Source organism: Sinohyriopsis cumingii, chromosome 12, assembly GCF_028554795.1.
Source record: "Sinohyriopsis cumingii isolate HCF-2022 chromosome 12, ASM2855479v2, whole genome shotgun sequence".
NCBI classification, from domain to species: Eukaryota; Metazoa; Mollusca; class Bivalvia; order Unionida; family Unionidae; genus Sinohyriopsis; species Sinohyriopsis cumingii.
The window spans coordinates 59,956,136-59,962,135 of record NC_142972.1 but is presented as its reverse complement, the minus strand read 5'-3'; positions in this window follow the sequence as shown (position 1 = coordinate 59,962,135).

The following is a 6,000-nucleotide window of genomic DNA, read 5'->3' as shown; positions in this document are numbered from 1 at the left end:
TAAAGGGCTTTTAAAGCAGAGTTGGAAGGGTCTCATAAATGCCATTTCTGATAGAGTAATGGCCCTTGACAATTAAATTTATACCTTCACATGTAATGTTGCTCATAACTGGTTACACTCCAAAACATGCATCGTATTCTGATTTAGCTTGAAATGAACATTTTCGATTGACTTACTTTTTTATGGATTTAATCTCATTTAGAATGAAGTACTGGCAGATGTTTTATACAAATTGCACATGTTGTGAGCAGATGTTATAAATATATCTATCCACACACACACACACACACACACACACTATTTATTTTCTTAAATTCTACAAAGTATGAATCGAAAAATCGCTGTGCAAACTGTATGATCCGCAAATTGAAAAAGCTTGCACAGCAGATTTTCAGTCCATGCTTGAATTTAAACAAAATAAACATACCTTATAATAAATTCAGAGTATAAATAGTTGGATAAACCCATAGTTTGATAACATTCTTTTATTTGATCATATTTTGAATTTCATTCATTAAGGCACAATAATACAGAATGGTGAATCCCACTGACATATTTACAGCCAATCTGAGGAAAGCTCCCTAGCTGACATCAATACACAACTCTGATTAGCTGAAGATGCTAGATGCTAACGTGTTTTTAGCAAATCTAATTTATTTCATAATAAACAATCATTCTTAAATGAAAGTATATACATAAACTCTGTACACAGACTGTACTAACTTTTATATATTTTCTAAAATGCAGCCGTCAAGTGACCAGTTAGCTCAGTTGGTTTAAGATCATCAGTCTCATATTGTGAAGATTTGTGAGTAATTTAATTGTGCCCGTGACCATATTATTTTATTTTCTCTTCGCCTTTTATTTTATTTTATGCAATAAATTTCAGTATACAGAGAGCATATGTATTAATGTATACACACACGGATGAATTTCACATGGTACGCATGACATAATATGTAAGCAGACGATGTTTATGTATTCATTTAAAGTTTATTTTATTTGTAACATTAGCAGAGATATCTTATTTATTTGAAAAAAAAGGTATTTCATTTACAATTAAAATTTTATGCAAGAAGTCTGAGTTTGAGTGATCCTATATTCTCAACATAGTCCTCATTGAGTATTTTTTCAGAAAAGTAGGGCAGCTGGGCATGGATTTACAAAAAATGGGTTCATATTGGTATGAAGCAGAAAAATTTGAAAGGGCCTAACCAATCAGATTGCTGAAAATTGTAATGACAGAAGAATGAACACACACACACACACACACACACACACACACACACTTCCTGTCTACCTCTCCAGTCTTTCTACAATACAATTTTAAACTCCATGTTTTTCAGATATGTCTTATCACTCCACTCCACTCCACTCCACTCCAGTCCACTTAGTTTCTTATATTTTGCCACTTCCATCCCCTTTTTTATTTAGCTCAATCAATCTGTACATTCTTCATCACATACCAGCACCCACTTCCCTTACATACATATTATGATTGGTTAACCCTTTCTAAATGAAGGAAGGGCCCTAAAGACTACCAGTAACTAAATGATGCTGACCCAGCATTTCCCACAATTTTCATTGATTTCCTGACTCCCACAAACTACATCTCTTTCAGCTGTTGTGATATTGATATGTTTTCCAATTCCTTCCTCCCATCTTGTTGCTGATTTGAAACCTGATAATGGTAAATGTTGATTCTGTTATTTCCAGTTATCCTGCCCTATCTAAACATACACAAAATTTTAAAAGTATTTCACACACTAAAATCCCATTGGTGATATGAAAGTGAGATAATGGGATGGTCTGCGTCCATTGTGCATCATTCTTTGTCTGTCCACCAACAATATTTTGATTGAATTTCTTCTGAAAAAAAAGCCCTGGAAAAATTTCAGTCAAATTTATCTGAAAGGAACCTGGCAGGAATGGCATATCAAGTTGATACAAATGATAATGATATGCCATTAAATATGGTCACCATTAATGAGATAGAAAACCAATCAGCAATCTGACGGAGAAAAATCTCTCAGGAACTTCCTCAAAGCCAATCAGCAGAATATGACCGTGTTTTGAGACAAAGCTTCCTGGAATGAAGTGCTTTTCTGGTTGTTTTTTTTGTAATGTATATAAAATTATGCTGATCAGCAGTTAAATAAGGCCACTGTTGCTGAACATTTTGGTAATAAAGCAGCACATTGATTTTGAAGCCAAAAGGTCAAGCCACTGACTGAAAGTCAGAATAAAAATGGTTTCTGTAAACAAATTGAAGTTCTTGACTTGGTTAGCTTTGTACTTTGCAGAATAAAGAAACGCATTATGGAGTCCTTTCAAGTCATGGTACGTCTAATAATGAGATCATGCACCTGAACCCCAGCCGAGTCATACCAAAGACTTCCAAAAATGGTACTAACAGTTGCCTCACTTGGCGCTCAACATTAAGAGGTTAGTGTTAGGACTAGTCAGCCTGTTGCCAGGATCATGTGACTTGGTGAAACATCGTGCCATATGTCTGCGGCATGATGCTTCATTGCTAGACATCACTATAAACTCATACTGCAGACATCATAGCAATATGACACAGATTGTTAAAGCTACATTAAAAATCCAAACACACACACACACACACACACACACACACTTTCATTGGTCAGTAATCTTCAGTCAACCATACCCTGTTAGTGCCTATATGGAGGTAAGCTGGCATATAATGTACGTGCTGTTCCAAGTGATGTTTGATAGAGACTTTTTTTCATTATTTGGATAGGTGTAGGATACAGGAGATGTGAGGTATATTTACATAAGCAAATCTGTAGCACTTTTATTTACAGGTGTTTTAATTATTTTTTTCCCTCTCAGATAGTATAATGCTTTTAAAGTTTCAAATAACCAACCTTGTTTGTCATTTGGGTAAATATGGTAGCCACAGCTATTAATGTTGTGCTATTGGCCTTCTGCCCCAGTTAAATTAAAGAGCCAGACTTTTAGCATGTAATCAGTTGAATTTCAGATCCCATTGTAGGGAAATGCAATAGAAAGACCCATTAAACATGCATATTATGGCATATTTATCGTATCAAGTTGTAACTTGGAGAATTGAATAATGGTTTTGTTGACTTGATGCAAAGTTTTTGTTGAGACAAGTTTCTATTATGCTCAAGATGAGTCATCTTGTTAAAGTGGGAATAGTTGATAATCATGCAAAACTAGTTGTCATGTTAAAGTGGGAATAGTTGATAATCATGCAAAACTAGTCATCATGTTAATGTGAGAATAGTTGTGTGATGCGATGTGATGTGTTTTTGATTTTTAACGTACCTTTGACAATTTTTCAGTCATATCACTACGATGTCTGCAGTGTGGCAGTTTATAGTTATGTTTAGCACTGGGGCATCATGCCACAGACATGTAGCATGATGTCCCACCCAGTCACATTATCCTGGCACCAGGCCGACCAGTCCTAACACTAACCTCTTAATGCTGAACACCAAGCAAGGCAGCTGTTAGTACCATTTTTGTAAGTCTCTGGTATGACTCGGCCGGGGATCGAACCCACGATCTCCCGCATCCGAAGCAGATGCTCTAACCACTAGGCCACCGGAGCGGTCAATAAATTTTATGATGTTGTTGTAGAGGGCTAAAGGCAATTTTTCAGCACATGATACATGGCTGCCAGTATAGTGGAGGAAGAACCCGGTAAAACCTCAGAAGTACCACCGACCCACTGGCAGGGCCGATGAGAGGGTGGGAGCAACCCAGGATATATCCCCATGGCCTGGGCACTTAAGGGGGCCCGGGCTGAACAACACTTTTTAAATTTTGTTTGAAAAAGAACTGGGAGAGGCCTGGGTGTTTCTTACCCCAGAGCCCGTGATAACACTCTATGGCCCTGCCCACTGGAAGCTACTGGCAAGCTTTCTCACATACCCACATTAGCCGAATCCGAGACTCAAACCCATGCAGACAGAAGTGAGTGAGGATAGTTGATAATCATGCAAAACTAGTCATCATGTTAAAGTGAGAATAGTTGATAATCATGCAAAACTAGTCATCATGTTAACGTGGCAATAGTTGATAATCATGCAAACTAGTCATCATGTTAAAGTGAGAATAGTTGATAATCATGCAAAACTAGTCATCATGTTAATGTGGCAATAGTTGATAATCATGCAAAACTAGTTATCATGTTAAAGTGGGAATAGTTGATAATCATGCAAAACTAGTCATCATGTTAATGTGGCAATAGTTGATAATCATGCAAAACTAGTTATCATGTTAATGTGGGAATAGTTGATAATCATGCAAAACTAGTCATCATGTTAATGTGGGAATAGTTGATAATTATGCAAAGCTAGTCATGTTATTGTGAGAATAGTTGATAAAAATGCAAAACTAGTCATCATGTTATAGTGAGAATAGTTGATAATCATGCAAAACTAGTCATCATGTTAAAGTGAGAATAGTTGATAATCATGCAAAACTAATCATATTAAAAAGGGACTAGCTGATAAGATAAGATAAGAATTCTTTATTTCAGACTACAAAGTCCATACCTCTAAATTAAAACATAATTATAAAGTAAAAAGTTGTTGTTGTTGTTGGGTTTAATGCCATTTTTTCAGCACACGATAGGCTATACATGGCGGCCAGTATTAATGGTGGAGGAAGAACCCAGGAAAACGCCGGAAAGAATCACCGACCCACGAGAAGCTACTGGCAAGCTTTCTCACATACCCACATTGGCTGAATCTTAGACTCGAACCGCCGCAGACAGAGGTGAGATGGCAGTGATCCGTAATGAAGAGCGCTTTACACCACTCGGCCACTCGGGGCCCCAAAGTAAAAAGTAAAAACATTGTAAACATAAAAGAACATATAATCATACAAGATGAGTCATCATGTTAAAGTGGGACTTGTTGATCATAATTGTACAAAATAAACCATGATCTATTCAAGTGGTCTTAGTTAATAATCATAAAGGAGGAATCATCATATGAAAGTGGGACTAGTTGATAATCATACAAGACAAGTCATCATGTTCAAGTGGAACTTTTTGATAATCATAAAAGATGGATCATCACATTAGAGAAGGACTGGTTGATAATCCTACAAGATGAGTCATCATGTTAAAGTAGGACTTTTTGATAATCATACAAGGTATCATGTAAGCTTTAAAGGCAGTAATGACACTATTGTTTTTTCTATATTGTAGAAATATTGACATAAAAATGCATTAGTTGGAACCATGATGGCTCAGATTAGCATAGCAGTACCCTGATGGGTATGCTGCCATGGTTTGTTGTCTTGGCATCAAAGAACCTTTTGTGTTTGTGTGACAAAGAGCCAACCAAAGTGCAGAAAAAATGCAAAAGTATACATTAAACACCAAAGTGCTGAAAACATGAAAGTATAGATTAAACACCAAAGAGCCAACCAATCAAAGTGCAGAAAAGTATGCATTTCCTGCCTGCAGTTTCGTTTATGTTTGTGATGGATTGTAAAAGTTGCATTTTTGCATTCAGACAAGAAAACCAATAAAATGTACCAGGGGACCTGTAGTGCTGACTTGTAATATGTAATTAAAATAACGTTAACTGCCTGATCCATATAAAAAAATATTTAACATCTTCAAAGGGTCATTTAATGAGGAAATACAAGACATTTCACATGAGATACACTCTATCAGTAATTGTTATCCATTTTCCAATTAATTTTCCTCTTCCATCATCATCATCATCATCATCATCATCATCATCATCATCTGTTGTCACTGAAGTTGCCAGTAATCTGAAATCCTAATTTTATTTTGACTTGGGGCTGTGATGTTTAACAGATGTGAAAGAGTACCTATTTGGCTTTTAACACACTGCTTAATTTTTGTGGGGGTAAATACGTTTAATTTGCTGAACTTTACATGTAATGAACAATTTTTACAAGATGACGTGTCTTTAGACAACAAATTCTATTAAAACTAGACAATTGATCTACTGCTATGAATAA